Here is a 16,723-nt window from a genome sequence, read left to right as displayed (position 1 = left end):
GCTACAAAGACAGAGCTACAAACACATGAAATGGGTGAGAGAGAATGAGCTGAGGTGGACCCAGCATTTTTAGTAGGGGGGGATTAAGCTAAACAAAATGGCCGAATCGTTACACGGCGGATAAAAGCATAGAATTTAGCACACATGTTCCTTGGGTCATCTAAGACATGCTAGAAGGAGTGCATTACAATTGTTTGAAAACATTAGTTTCTTCATGTTGAAGATCATTTGAAATCAACATCATATCTGACCAAATAGCTGCTGTTTTATTATCCAACTGGTTAGAGCAGCTGTCAGTTTTTTTCATATAACTTAAATGATGATTTAGTAAAATGTCTACATGTCATTACAGCCATGCATTGATATTACAAATAAAATGCAGTTATTAATCTGTGATTAGTGAGACTATAATATAATTGGGGTGCTCCTTCCATTCCGACATCTCGCCACTCCGACAAGTGGCTTAGGGTTAGGGTTAGGTATAGGGTTCGTTAACGTCGGAAAGGCGACATGTCGGAAAGGCGAAATGCACCCAATATAATTATGATGTTTAGATATTATCATTGTAAACATACTGTACTGTTCTACATACAGACAACCAGTTGAATAAATCACACATTGAGATATCTCTAATATTATGAAATATCCAAGACCATTAGGGTTTCATGGGAAATGCTTCTGAACATCAATTCACAATTTACTCTATTCTAATCTACTCTACTCTCTACTCTACTCTTAACTCTACTCTTTACTCTACTCTACTCTACTCATAACTCTACTGTACTCTTAACTCTACTGTACTTTACTCTTTTCTTAACCAGGGGTGAAAGTGCGTCGGAACGGGAAGAAGAAGGGAAAGTGATGATGTCAAAAGCCCATAATATAACCTGCCATGAACGCATGTCCAACAATAAAACACATGTACTAACGTTAAATCAACATAGTGTTAGTTTTCTTATAAAATGCTTCTAAATGGCTCCAGTGTGTTTGTGTCAACAACGTATTCCATGTTGTTTGTGGTGTTTAATGACTCCATGGAGAGGATCTGTTCACTCAGAGCCGCGGTGCCGTCAGTGTTGTCGTCGGTGGGGTAACAGGAAGACTCGCCCCAAAACACGCTCACCCCCTTTTTTTTCGCGGACCAGTGGTTGTTGTATTCTTGTATTTGTTTTTACTGAGGATAACGTTAGAAATAAGTTTAGGGTTAGACATAGTTTTACTGAGGATTTGCCCCGGGGCGACTGTGTTTTGGGGCAAACGTTTTGGTATTGGTCTGTAGTGTGTAACTGTGCATGTGTCCAGCACAATGCTATCAGGATCACATTATTAGATATTATTATCAGATATTAGAAGTATTGGGTTTAGAACCAAAGAAGTTTTACTCTGGGAAGGTGAAATCAGAATCCTCCATTCATTGCTCTGACACAAGTTTATATATTTGTAGGCCAAAGACATTTTGTAATGTTTAAGGTTTCTTTATTACATCTTGTGTACATGAGAGTAAATATGTTGTTCTGGTTCCTCATACATTGTAGCAGCAATACAAATATAGCCTGTCTATAATGTGTGTATACACAACAGATCATTTCACATACCTAGGCAGCGTTGTCATGATGGAGGTGCAGACAGAGACCACACCACACCAAAGACTTACGGAAAATACAGCGAATATTCTGGCCCAAAACCATCTCCAACCAACACCTTCTTAGCCTGTGTAAACAGGACAACATGGCTACCATGCTTATAAGAAGGCGGTGGAAATGGATAGGACATGTAATCCGTAGAGAGCAGGACAACATCACTCAAACTGCCCTTCACTGGACACCAGACGGGAAACGTAAGAGAGGCCGACCCAAGAACACCTGGCGTAGGACAGTGGAGGGAGAGCTGAAGAACCTGCATCACACACACACACATGAAAAAAAAACATCACATGGATGCACCTGGGACGTATCATCAGTGTTGTAGCCTGGGGTCATAGGGTGTTTCTGGTCTCGTAACAACATACACCCTCACCCAGGTGACCCAGCCGGGGTTGATCAAGCCCCGACTTACGTCCCAGTAGCTACTGTACCCACGGTCAGTCCTCTTAGAGAAAGACTTACGTCCCAGTAGCTACTGTACCCACGGTCAGTCCTCTTAGAGAAAGGGTGTTCACTCTCCATTCCGACATCTCACCACTCCGACTAGTGGCTTCCGCGTGCGGTTAGGGTTAGGGTTAGGGTTAGGTATAGGGTTCGTCAACGTCGGAAAGGTGACATGTCGGAAAGGAGAAATGCACCCTAGAGAAAGACAGGGACACTCAATCCGCTTTTCTGGAACTACTCTGCCAGGACTGGGGGAGAGGAGAGGCTCTGGCACGTGGAGGGACTAGGCTCTGTGGATGGCCTCCTCCTTCGTCTCACCAGGTCCAGGACCTGAGCGTTGCACCAGACTCCCCCGCTCCAAACATTTCATTCTGGTGTGATGGTGTCTTGGGCCGTGGTGGTACTGCAGGCTCCACTTGCAGCTTGCCTGAAAGGCCCTCCTTAAAGGCCTCATCGTGGGTTTGTTGGGCTTCTTCCTCACGGAAGACACAGGCTGACACACACACACACACACACACACACACACACACACACACACACACACACACACACACACACACACACACACACACACACACACACACACACACACACACACACACACACACACACACACACTCTCTATTACTATCACAATATAGAGCTTTAACCTTTTAATAAAAAATACAAGGTTTTGTTTTAACCAAGAAATATCACTTTAACTACAATGTTTTTGTTCTAATTTTTCTCTAATTCTAGTCACTATTTCATTAGTTTTAGTAACAATAATAATATTTCATTAGTTTTAGTAACAATAATAATATTTCATTAGTTTTAGTAACTATAATAATATTTCATTAGTTTTAGTAACAATAATATTTCATTAGTTTTAGTAACAATAATAATATTTCATTAGTTTTAGTAACAATAATAATATTTCCAGTGTGAATGCATTCAGAATGCAGTATATTGTTACACTGTCTGACCAGCAGGTGGCAGACCTTCTGAGCACAAATCAATAGAACAGGGAGTTCATCACCCAATGCAGAGAAAGTGCAAACCCTATACATCTGTGGTTCTCACAGTGGGGTCCGGGGACCCCCCAGCGGTACTTGAGGGGGTTCCAGGGGGTCCCTATAGCTAATTGATTGATCGTTAGGAACCAAATTAACCCTTTAAAAGGTCTGTAACTCAGAGAGAGTGCACATAAAGGTCCATTTGGTTCCATTTGCACTCTCTCTGAGTTGTGAGGATCTGTGGTCTAATCTAATACATAACAAAGTGCTATAAATGGAATGGAGGCAAAATAGCTATAAGACTCATAAACACTGACATATAGAAGATCTACAGTAGCTTGTTACATGGAACAGGGTCAGCTGATCCACCTCACTGTCTGTATCAGTGGTTCAGGAGTAGGACTGAGGCCCTACGTCCTCCTGGTGGAGGCTTGGTTCATGGTGTCCTTCCAGAGTCAATCATGTCTGTACAATTAGTGCCTGTCCTTAAAGACAAGGCAGGTAAACTAAACAGCATTGATAACTATAGACCTATCGCTCTGGCCAGCATCCTCTCCAAAGTATTGGAAAGAATCATGTTTGTGCGTCTTGAAATGTTTGTCCTGACTGCAGATAACCAGTTTGGATTTAAAAAGAAACACGGCACAGACTTATGCATCTTTGCACTTAAAGAACTGATTACCAGCTACAGTAGCCGTAATTCTACTCTGATACACTGTCTTCCTATGCTTTATTGATGTGTCTCGAGCTTTTGACAGGATTAACCATTACAAGCCGTTTCAGAAGCTTCTTGATAGAGGCATACCTAAGCACATTGTACGTATACTGGTGTGTTGGTATGCAAATCAGAAAATGCAGGTCAAATGGAGTAATGTTACATCTGCCCATTTCTCTGTTAGCAATGGTGTACGACAAGAGGGGATTTTGTCTCCCGTTTTATTCAACGTTTACATAAATGATCTATCCATTGAATTAAAAAAGTGCAATACGGGCTGTCTTAATTTTATTCTTATTTTTATTTAACCTTTATTTAACCAGTAAAAACACGTTGAGACACAGTCTCTTTTTCAAGTGGGAACTGGCCAAGATGCAGCGTTAAAATTACACAGTCTAAGCTTAACATACGAATACAAAACAAACAACAAAATAGTCATCCAAGATACATCACAAATACATAAGATAACTCATAGTGATACACTTTACACAATAGAAAAAAAGCCAATAATCAAACAAGAAATAGTAGTACACACAGTGTACAACCAATACCAATAACCAAGAACCTACCGCTAGGCTAGTAAACCTCCGGACAGGTGCAGTTGTTTGTGAATAAAACTAAGGTGATTCTTTTGAAGCTTCTCAAGGGAATTAGAGCAGCCAATCTGAGTTTAGTCTGGAGATCATTCCACGACCAAGGGCCAAAGAAAGAAAGACATTTTTTACCCCCCTCAGATGAAAATGAAGGTACTTCACAGCGTAACCAAGCATTTGATCTGAGGTTTAAGCCATTTCTAACCAATTTGAATTTGGAGGTAATGTAGTAGGGGAGCTCACCAAGAATAGCTTTATAAATGAAATGATACCAATGTTGCAGCCTGCGCATAGTCAAAGAGGACCAATCAACTGCAGCATACAACGTGCAATGGTGAGTTCTAAAAGGAGAATTCGTTATGAATCTCAGTGCAGCATGATACAGGGGATCCAGCTTGGCCAATGTGGAGGCACAAGCAAACCTGTAAATATTGTCACCATAATCCAGTTGGGACAAAAACAGACCAGTGACCAATTTTTTTGCGAGCGGTGCAGGCAATACAAGCCTTCAGTCTGTAGAAAAAACTTAGAGTAAATTTCAGCTTCTTACTCAAGGCATCAATATGGAATTTAAAATTTAGATGTTTGTCCAACCAGAACCCGAGGTATTTATAGCGATCGACCCACTCAATTGGGGTGCCATCTAAAGTGGAGATGCTTAAGAGGGTTGGACAAACTCGTGGAGTGAACAACATTGCCTTAGTTTTGTTACCATTTAACATTAATATAGATAACTATCATCAATCACCTTATGTACGCTGATGACCTGGTCGTCCATACAGTGGAGGGTTACAGCAGCTATTGAAAGTCTGCTCAAATTATGGCAATGATCTGACATAATTTCTAATGCAAAAAAAGAGTAGTGTCATGATAGTGAGAAGCCATGAGGACAAGAAATGATCTTTCCCAGCCTTTCACCTGTGTGACAGTCATCTATCTGTGTGCCAGGAAATCAAGTACCTTTGGCCACATTTTTACTGACAATCTCCATGATGATAGAGATCTCTCTAGACAGTGCTGCATACTTTATGCTCAGGACAATATGCTGCTTCACAGGTTCACTGTGTGTTCTGATCCTGTCAAGTGTGCACTTTTTAAAGCATTTTGCACATACTACATTTAAGGGTAGTATGCAAAGGCTTATGGTGTCCTACAATGATGCACTGAGGATACTACTTAAGGTCCCTAGATGGCATAGTGTCAGTCACCTGTTTGTAACATGTAGAATCCACACATGTGAGGCTCTCTTAACCCATTGAGACCTGAAGCCGATTCTACACGTCTCCTAAATCTCAACAGTTTTCTGAAAAACCTATGTTTCTATATCAGTGGTGCTCAAACTTTTTCATGTCAAGGACCCCCCAAAATGATATGTATTTGGCCGCGGACCCCCATCTCAAAATATGTTGTTCCAGGGACCCCCAGAAGCAAAGATTTGAGTTAAAAATGTTCGCTTTAAAAATATATATATATTCAAAGATTTGCACACATTTTCACAAATTTTCAAAAATAGCAGATCTACAAGCTCATAGCACGGCACCGACCCAAAGTGTAAAATAATGCTTTTTAGCTCAAATCTAAAAATGACACAGTTCCAGGTCTTAAAGACACTCTATGTATGGATTCATGTCTCTCCTGGATGAGTCCAGGAACAGTTTTATAGAGGATAGAGTCAATCCTATAGGAAGAACTGTCTCTGGTACTCATCCAGGCTGTGTAAACACTGCAGAGTCAGCCTCTATATGTATGTTTTAATGTTTTCTTGTTGTAATGTATTGTTGTTTATTGTGTGATATGTGTCTGTACTCTATGGACCCCCTGTGTGTCTGGAATAAAGACTGAATTGAATGGTATGTTGTAACGTTGTTCAAACCCTCACTCAGCCTCCATGGTGGAGGCAGGTTGCTGATAATCTACTCCACTGGAATGAATGCATCATAATGGATACGTTCTTGTTGGAGCAGACTAGGACTATAGGCTGTAGTTTATAATATGAACTATAATGATAAGTGTGTGAGCATCCACACTGATGTTGTGGTTACAGTTATATGAGAGTCTAACAACACATGAACATTCATGTAGTTTGGTAAGCCAGATTTCCCAAGATGCAATGTGACACAACTGTATTCCCTTTAAATGAACACACACTGTTTGTTCTTTGTTTTTGTGGCAATAATGTAAACGCATGTTTTCTCATGGAAAAATAAGCTAATTTCAATTGGACTGTGATGTGGACTCTGTTTTTTAAATGATACATTTATAGTTAGAATAACAACCCAGTTACAGTCAGGCGGGGGTGTATGTGATAATAAGTAATCTATTACATTAACACACCTGGATGTACTCACGGACGATGCAGGAGCTCAAAGAACCAACGAACTGACCAGATGTCTGGAGAACCTGATGACTGGAGGAGACCATGGAGGGCTCGTCTGAGGACCACCTAGTCTGAGGACCACCTAGTCCTAGAGAGAGAACCATTACATTGTTGTTAGTAGGGCTGTAAAGATACATTGTAACAGCGATACGATACATGGTTGACGAGACGATACATGGACGATATCGGTTCATTCATGACGATACGATTCATTTCATCCACACAGTAACTATTTAGCAAAAAAAAAGGATCTGTTTGAAAGGTGTTGATAGAGCAGCTTTTTTTTTTAAGGGAAACATATATTATTATGGATATAAATAAGTAAACTCAGTGATTCTCTGGCAAATACATGGACATTGTATTTGAACACATTATGGACAAACCCACACCTTGACATGAACACAGAGATTACACACATTTATCTATAAACCAGGTGTAGTTATATGTAATGGAAAAGTAATTAAACCTCTTTCTCTTTTTTCCTCTTAAAATTGCTAAATACAATTCACAAGAACTTAGTATCAATACAATTTATTATTTGCATTGCAAAACCATTTGATAAGATTATTTGCATTGCAAAACAATACGACATTTTGCTGTTTGCATATCGATATAGTAGATCGTTGAACATTTAAATCGATTTTACGTTACTATATCGTTACACCTCTAGTTTTTAGCATTGAAAAAATAATAAATATATTTGTTTGTCATTTTATAATGATGTGAGCGTCTACACCTGTGGTTTTCAACCTTTTTTGCGTCAAGGACCCCCAAATTGACACACATTAGCCCAGGGACCCCCATTTGAAAAGATATGCCAGGGACCCCCAATAAGAGACGATTTTTAACATGCATTAGACTTAGAGGCTACAGACCCCCATTTAATGGCATTTCTATCTCTGGGACCCCAATTTATATTATAAAATCAATGTTAATGTAACTCTGAGAGTGTACAAATGGAACCAAATGGACCCGTTAGGGTCCATTTGGTTCCATTTGTACACTCTCAGAGTTACAGACCCATAAGGGTCCATTTGGTCCCTATCCATCATTTAGCTGGGGACCCCCTGGAACCCCCTCAAGGACCCCTGGTGGTCCCCGGACCAGTGGTTGAAAACCACTGGTCTACACTGAAGAACCATAATGTGAAATGTAAACAGAGCATCAAACTGTCTGTCTGTCTGTCTGTCTACCCCTGTGATGCAATGATGCACGCACACACACACTCTCTCTCTCTCTCTTACCCAGTGGTAGAACAGGAATCAGTCCCCATCACAACACCTTCATCATATTCTACTGACATGATGGTAGTCTGAGAGAGAGAGAGAGAGAGAGAGAGAGAGAGAGAGATTACTTGCTAAATTGACAACAGCTCCAGTTGAATGAGTCATAGTCTCGCGTAGCCAGACTGTTGCCTCCCACAATTTACAAATGTTTCCGGCATACAGTCTGGGACTCGGAAGCTCTGATCATGTGTAAGGGGAAAGCGGATGCCCCTCCCCTACCCACTTCCGTTTCAGCATTGTGCAGAGTCCGACTGGAATCAAAGAATCTCATAAACATTGTTTATGTCTACTAGTGTCTTCTTTCACAGTTTTTTCGGCGTTAATTCCATGATACCTTTCTCAGTTTTCTGTGATAAACAATCCTCGCACAAATAACATGAATCTACCGCTCCTATGACTATGCTTCCGCCTCGGTTCTGTTTCCACTAGGACTACAGGTCCGCGGGCACCGCGTCGTGATTGGTCGAATTGTTTTTCCGGTCTGAACAACTTCCGTTACACAGCTTTCGGGAAGTGGAGTTCCAGACTCTATATAGCATTCAGAGATTGTGGAATAGTAGTCTGGTGACGCGAGACTAAATGAGTCATGACAACCACCTGTCATCAGACTTTGGTGCAAAGATCTGACCTGGTAAAGTGAACCTTGTTGAGAACTAACTTCATATACATCCTACCTTATGTCTAATCTCATGTATATCATTTATATACTGCTGCTATGTGGACCAACCCAGTGTGCTTTGTGTCTAACCGTATGTACCCCCCCCCCCCCCACCCCAGTACCGTCCTCCAGTACTTGGGTCTAAGGTTCTACAAGGTTCTACAAGCTCGTAGCGCGGCACTCGGTGCCGCGCTATGAGCTTGTAGATCTGCTATTTTTGAATAGCCCAAAGTGTAAAATAATGCTTTTTAGCTCAAATCTAAAACTGAGACAATTCCATGTCTCAATGGGTTAACCGAATGACTGTTAAAGCAGTTTGTTTAAATGAGTTTATAAAAGGTTATCTTTTCACAGGGATTATTTATTATTGTAGATATATATATATATATGTTGGAGTGGATACATGTGTCCAGATGCCTGTCAGACGGTCAGACAATGCTGCTCAGCAGGTCTACAATGGAACAAACAGGTTCAGCCAAAGTCTGCAACAGCTCCCGACCAGACGTGAGATGTGAGTGTGCCGTACGCTAAACTCAACGTCAGGATATATTATATAAATAAATATATATATATATATATAAATATAATAAATATATATTGATAAATGATGAAGTTGAGGTGATCTGGCCGTACGCCCATTATTTGCTCTACAGCGCATTGATAAATGAGGGCCAATAAGAGGTTAGTTAGACTTCATGTTGTTGACAGATGTTGGTACCTGCAGGACATCTCTGCCTGACTCACCTCTGACGGTGCCTTAGCACCAGCTGTAGGGTCTTCAGCTGGGTGGGGGCCATCCTGGCCTGCATGCTGTTTTGACCCTTAGCACCAGCTGTAGGGTCTTCAGCTGGGTGGGGGCCATCCTGGCCTGCATGCTGTTTTGACCCTTAGCACCAGCTGTAGGGTCTTCAGTTGGGTGGGGGCCATCCTGGCCTGCATGCTGTTTTAACCCCTTGCTCACCAGGGAGTGACCCTTAAGGGTTAACATGAAATATAATTAGCAATCATCAACATACATGACTACATCATATTCATGTTTTTCACATTTAGTTTTATAGATGTATATCACTCAGTGATCTGGCTTAACGTTCTAATCCTGCTGCTTTGTGAAATACAATGCTGACATCTCACTTTACAAACTGTTATTAGACCTATAGATCCTATATATCCTTTAACATGTGTCATCTATGCCTACATTAACATCACTAGATTAACAAACAATGTTATCAATGGTCCTTCAGGAAGAATAGGTTCTTCCAGGAATAGATTATTTCAGGAATAGGTTATTTCAGGAATAGTTTATTTCAGGAATAGGTTATTTCAGGAATAGGTTATTTCAGGAATAGGTTATTTCAGGAAAAGGTACAGATTAGAATGTGCTTCTTTGTTTTTGACCGTCAAGAAGATTCAAAATGATTCCCACATTAAATTGAACACTGGCTGGAATTAATTCATGGTCTGAATTAAAGCACATTTTAAATTAAAATGACATAATGAACAGATTAATGGTGCACATCCCACAGGGAGGTCCCAAGGCAGACCATGTACGGGATTATATTAACTAGTAACTGAAATGTTTTCAAATAATTGTAGTGGAGTAAAAAATATATATATTTGCCTCAGAGTAGTGGAGTAGAAGTAAAAGTACTGAAAATTGGAAATACAAAAAATTGTACTTATAAGTACAGTACTTGAGTAAATGTACTTATGTTACTTTACACCAGTGTAAACCAGTATAAATGTGTTTTATGGTCAGAACTCACCCCAGTGCTGACTTCAGTACCAGTCCAGTCTGGTACCAGCTCATTATTATTATTATAAAAATTATTAAACCAGTATAAACCAGTATAGAGGTGTTGTAGGGTGCTGACTTCAGTACCAGTCCAGTCTGGTACCAGCTCATTGTTATTATTATTGTTATAAACATTAATGTTCTCTACAAACATCTACAAACATCTTCAAGCTGTCTGTCTGACGCCATCTTGGATTCTCCACTGTCACAACATAGAGTTATAATATATCTAGAGAACGGACGGCCCCGCCCCCACCAAGTCATTTCAATGAAAGTTGCTCACAAGCGCGTGAAACACCAGAATTAACTCTACTTCCTGGATTGGCTCCAACGTTGGAGCCAACGGAGCATGCGTTCTAGCGTTCTCAGACCGTAAAAGCATGCGCAGTAGCGTTTTCAATGCAGAAGTCCTGCAATCTCAGATTTGACCACTAGGCGACGGCAGCTTCACTGTTCCAGCGTGGCTCTGGGGGGGCTTGGCTTCTACACCGGCACACCACCACGCATGCGTTATCTGCGCTGCACCACAACCATAGAGGTATAGACCACAGCGCATGCGTGTTCAGATCAAGGAGTACATTGAAGAAGGAAAGGTCTGATACAGTGACACGGTGCAATTTAGCACGACGGGGCCTCTCCTGATTCCTGATTCGTCATCATTGAAATGTCACATTTAAGAGCAAAAAAAAGAATAGGCATTTATTACAGTTCTATTTTAGGCAGTGGGTGCTTTTTTATATATATTTATTTATTTTGTATTTTATATTCAATTTTATTTTGACATTTATTTTATAAATGAGGGGCTTCATTAGCCTCGCGTAGCCAGACAATATCACACGACACACTGCGAGGGCTAAAGTGCATGCAATTTTGCAAAGGCAGATTCGTCTGGAACCAGGCTAGGGCTTCATAACCTGTGATAAACAATAAGTTGAAGGATAAATGTAGATCTGTGCATGTTGTTCACATCATGTTTACTTTATATTATTTATGATCCTGACAAAGTATACATTTGTTGTTGTTTTTTTTTCTTTCTTACATGTTGGAATAAAACAGTGAACAAAAAATAAATCAATGTCAGATATTTAAATCCAGACACTAGTGTACGCTATAAAGTGACTGTAAGCTTCTTCTCTATAGTAACAATATTACATTAAATATATTCTTACACTGAGAGTCCTTGACAATTAAACCAGAAGTTTGTCTGTCTGTCTGTCTGTCTGTCTATCTGTCTGTCTGTCTGCCTGCCTGCCTGCCTGTCTGTCTGTCTGTCTGTCTGTCTGTCTGTCTGTCTGTCTGTCTGTCTGTCTGTCTGTCTGCCTGTCTGTCTGTCTGTCTGTCTGTCTGTCTGTCTGTCTGTCTGTCTGTCTGTCCGTCCGGACGGGGGTTGACTGGTCACAGGCTGACCTATAGGTCAGCCTGTGACCTAATATATTGATTGATTGATTGATTGATGTACTTTATTTAGTAAGACATGAGAACAGTACATGACAGTACATAACAGTACATGGAAGTACAAATTCGCAATACAAGGTCTACTAAACTGGATAGCTCAGTTAAGCACGTAGCTTGTTTAAGATGAGATCCCCACGCACACAAATCATGATGACATATAAGAGACAGACAGATATACACACTACTATACAGAATGTCATACAATCAGTTTACAGGTTACTGGTATGAAGAGTGAAAAATATGTAAAAAAAAAAAAAAAGAAAGAGAGAGGGGGGGGGGGGGGGGTAGGTTAGGTTAGGACATGGGGTAGGTTAGGACTTGGACAGGGGCCATTTTTGAATTGCAGCCTCCTGAAGGTGTATCTTTAGGGCATTTTTGAAAGTGAGTAGGGTTTTACACTCCTTTACTCCTTTTGGTAGGTCATTCCACATTTTAGATGAATAGCATGAGAAAGAGTTCATTCCCTTTGTTGTGCCAAATCTGGGTTGAACATGGTTTGTGGAGCTGCCTCTGGTGTTATGATCATGGACTTGATTAACATTTTGGAAGTATTTTGACAAATACAGGGGGATCCCAATGTTGTGGTGTATCTTGAAGACCAGGCCCATAGCAAGTTGCTGTACTCTGTCCTCAACCCTAAGCCATCCAATCCTAGCAAAATGATCAGGGGTTAGATGGGTTTTGTAATTGAGGCCAAGAAGTAGCCTTACAAGTTTGTTTTGGGATGTTTGGAGCCTTGTTTTTAGGGCCTTGGAGGTGTTGTGATACCATGAAGTGCATGCATAATCATAATGACCTTGTATGAGGGCCCCTACAAGAATCTTCAGAGTATTTTTACTGACTTTACGAACAAGCCTCCACATCCTCCGTGTTATTTTGTGGACCTTTTTGATCGTCTTTTCAGCGTTTTTGTCACCTGAGAGGTTTGCCTCCAAGATGGAACCCAGGTAGGTAATTTCCTCCTTTCTTGTGATAACATTATCACCCACTTTGATCGTGAAACTCTCAGCCTTTCTAAGGTTAGGGTTGGACCCAAAGAGGATGGATTCAGTTTTACCCAGGTGTAATGAGAGCTTGTTGTCGGAGAGCCAGATGCAGATCTTGTTGAGTTCAGTGCTGAGAGTTTTCTCAACCTGCAGCCTATATATATGTAAAACTAATATATTATGATCAGCTTATAAAGGTCCTTACATACCCCGGTGTGTAACAACCTTAACTCTGTATGATTAAGGTTGTTACACACCGGGGCGATTTTTTCGTGCGAATAATGCGTTTTTTTTTAAAACCTTATAAAGTCAATGGCTCCGTACATGGAGCGAAAAAAGCGAAGAGAAAAAGCGTCTTTTAATTATTCGGAACGAGTCCGAATTTTGCGTATATTCGCTATTTTCGCCGGTGTGTAAGGACCTTTAGAGTTATAAGAACTAAAATACACTTAAGCCTTTATAACACTGTTTCTCAACCACTTATCCATAGACACATGTTCTTAAATAATGACTGTTAAGGGCTTGATATAATTCATTGCACGATACTATGCACAACACATTTAATCAAGCCCTTAATTAACAGTCATTATTTACCTGAAATATAATGCTTGTGAGCAGAGCGTTTTAGAGTGTTTGAGTGTTTTTGAGAATGTCTCTTACTTCATCCAGCCTTCTATATTAAACTCATGTTAAAGGGGTGGCATTCCTAAGACAATAATTTGATGACCGTGTGTATTTCCGGTAGGAGACACAAATAATCTACTTTATGTCTCCTACCGGATACATTAGCCGGTAGGAAACGGGAATCAAATTATTAGCTTAGGAATGCGACAAAAACAAAAAATAATCCATGTATTCAAGGCTTCATAGGGTGTGCAATTGATAGAAAATAAGTCATTTTTTGGGTGAACTCCTCCTTTAACTGATGAGTTAGCAGACACGTGCTATTATATGGGCTTATTTACTAATAATGATGGCTCAACCAGGCAACACTTCCACTTCTTCAGATTAAACTCCCTTTTCCGTAGAAGTTCCAGTAACTGCTGTCACATTTACTAATAATGATGGCTCAACCAGGCTACACTTCCACTTCTTCAGATTCAATTCCCTTTTCTGTGGAAGTTCCAGTAACTGCTGTCAACAACAATGACATGTCATCTTAGGTCACCATGTCATTGAGTGAACTGTTTCTCAACTAGTGGTCCATGGACCACTGTGGTCCATGACATGATCACGGGTGGTCCATGTTTGTCTCTTCTTGTCTGTAGTGGAGTCTCACGTCTCATGTCATTTTCTGGCTCGAACCTTAACCTGTACATATTATGTACTGAAAAATTATTATTTTTCAGGTATGAAAATGCTACTTTTCAGGTATGAAAATGCTACATTTTGCTTTTACTGCAAGCTCTGTGAAGTGTGCCTGACAACTCATCCAGAGCTTCACAAGGGACTGTGTTCATACATGAGTCTCTTGACAGAGTCTGTGGACATGGCAATGAGCTGATCCTCTTTTGTAGTTAAGCTTGAAGTACTTTTGGAATTGAAGCATAAGCCTCCTCAAAGGACCACTGATAATGATGATAATGTCATTCATTCCTCTGTCCTCAAATACAGAGTTACTAAGTTTTTTTTTTTAAACCTGACTGAATGCATGATCAGGGACCACATGCAATACCTCCACGGACCACCAGTGGTCCGCAAACCACCAGTTGAAAACCCCTGAAGGACCACCAGTTGAAAACCCCTGAAGGGACCACCAGTGGTCCACAGACCACCAGTTGAAAAGAGCCATGAGCTGCAGTATGTGATGGTGATCACGTTATCTCAAGTTTCTCAAAGTAAAGATATTAAGACCTTTATTGCTAGAAGGATGCATTCCAGATAATGTAAAGAGTTCTGCGTTCATCCCAAACATAAACCTGTTCATTAATTGCAATGGTACAGTAAAGTATAACAGTGGTTCTCAAACTTTTACATTTCAAGGACCCCCAGTTTAATAAGCATTAGGCCATGGACCCTCATTTGATACTATTTGTTATATCCGTGACCCCAAACATGATTCAACATGATTTGTGTGCATGGGGATCTCATCTTAAACAAGCTAAGTGCTTAATGAGCTATCCAGTTTAGTAGACCTTGTATTGCGAATTTGTACTTCCATGTACTGTTATGTACTGCCATGTACTGTTCTCATGTCTTACTAAATAAAGTACATCAATCAATCAATCAATCAATCAAACTATACTATGAAATCCTAACTCTGGTGTATATACGAATGGAACCAAATGGACCCTTATATGTCTGTCCAAGTTATCTTTCTTCACCATCACAGCAGTTCTCGCTGATGAGACAAATACTTAGAATTCTGATGACATCGCAGTTCCATGTATGGTACACTAATACATATGGCTGAGTTTCAGTTCCTTATTTATTTCTCTCAGTTCTCTGTCTGCTGGAAAGTCCAAGTCAAATGATATGTGGTTTGTCAGAAAGTGACTTTTCTTCACTATCACTGCATAGTTGTTGCAATTCATTTTCCCATCAAAAATAATGTGTTGTATACTGTCTTTTGTCTCATGACATCTGTTCCCAAACTCATACTGATGAATGGAGGACGAAATGAGAGCATGTTTTTTGTCAGGGTTTTCAAATTGCTCCACAATGGACGAGCTTAACTTGTTTTCTGTTTGTTTGTCAAGGTACTGTAGTTAGTTTCAAGAGTTGTGGTTTCATTTGGTTTAATTTGTACTGTTGTTGCAATAACAGTAGTGGTGGAAAAAGTACTCACATGTTTACCTTAAGTAAAAGTATCAATACTACAATGTAGAAGTACTGTGTTACAAGTAAAACTATGGAATTCAAAATTTACTTGAGTAAAAGTAAAGTATTGGCATCACATTGTACTTCAAGTACCAAAAGTAAAAGCACTCATTCTGCAGAATGTACCAATTTACTTGTTTTCAAATGTAAAATGCATAAAAATCATTTGAAAATAGACGATCTACAAGCTCATTCTACAATGCGATCTGATTGATTGATTGTATGATTGTATTGATGTACTTTATAGTAAGACATGAGACCAACAGTACATGGAAGTACACATTCACAATACATCTAATACTCAAGCACATTGTGGGCTTGTAGATCTGCTATTTTCAAATGGCTGAAATGTATATAGGGCTGAAGTGGGTAATGTATGTTTTGTAATTGTAATATTAATCAAAATTTACAAAGTAACTAGTAACTAAAGTTTTCAAATAATTGTAGTGGAGCAAAAGTAGGCCTACAATATTTGCCTCTGAGATGTAGTGGAGTAGAAGTAAAAGTACTGAAAATTGAAAATACTCCAGTAAAGTAAAAGTACCTCAAAACTGTACTTAAGTAACAGTACTTGAGTAAATGTACCTAAATGTGATGAAACAGAGCTGGCACACATTGCATAGACATGTTGTGTAAAATAGTAGCCCCGCCCCCTTGTGGAACCTCTCTCTCCTCTGTATATCTCCTCGATGAGGTTCCACAGCGTCGGGTCCTGGCAGAGTGCGACACTGACAAACATTGTCCATTATGCATGATTCTTAAAATGTTTTACACATCGTATCCATAAAGTAAAGGTCAGTCCTCCTGCTCTCAGATGTTTTACATTTTAGCTGCCAAGAAGATTTTACCGACGGGTTGAAATAAGCGTTTAAATCACTTATTTAGTCAGCCTGTGGCCATGTTTTACCAATGCAATCTTACGGCAGCAGTACTGCGCATGCGGACGGGGGTTGACTGGC

The 16,723-nt window shown here is 40.1% G+C and overlaps 1 protein-coding gene across 2 annotated transcripts in view; it reads right to left on the bottom strand.

Moving 5' to 3' along the window:
• Positions 1-10,679, bottom strand: part of LOC311034846 (uncharacterized protein) — a 41,128-nt gene extending 30,449 nt beyond the window's left edge. The window contains exons 1-5 of one of the 2 annotated variants that reach the window (XR_014599636.1): positions 10,475-10,679; positions 9,456-9,684; positions 8,012-8,079; positions 6,739-6,855; positions 1,252-2,580 (exon numbers count right to left, since the gene is read on the bottom strand). The gene's annotated coding sequence lies outside the window, so the exon portion shown is untranslated. Of the gene's footprint in view, positions 1-1,251; positions 2,581-6,714; positions 6,856-8,011; positions 8,080-9,455; positions 9,685-10,474 lie in introns of those variants that run through there. The other variant, XM_084042870.1, reaches the window with a different exon arrangement.
• Positions 10,680-16,723: the final 6,044 nt, after the last annotated feature.

The sequence above is a fragment of the Gymnoscopelus microlampas genome (genome assembly GCF_963454915.1).
Source record: "Gymnoscopelus microlampas genome assembly, chromosome: 19".
NCBI classification, from domain to species: Eukaryota; Metazoa; Chordata; class Actinopteri; order Myctophiformes; family Myctophidae; genus Gymnoscopelus; species Gymnoscopelus microlampas.
This window is presented reverse-complemented; position numbering and strand designations above follow the sequence as displayed.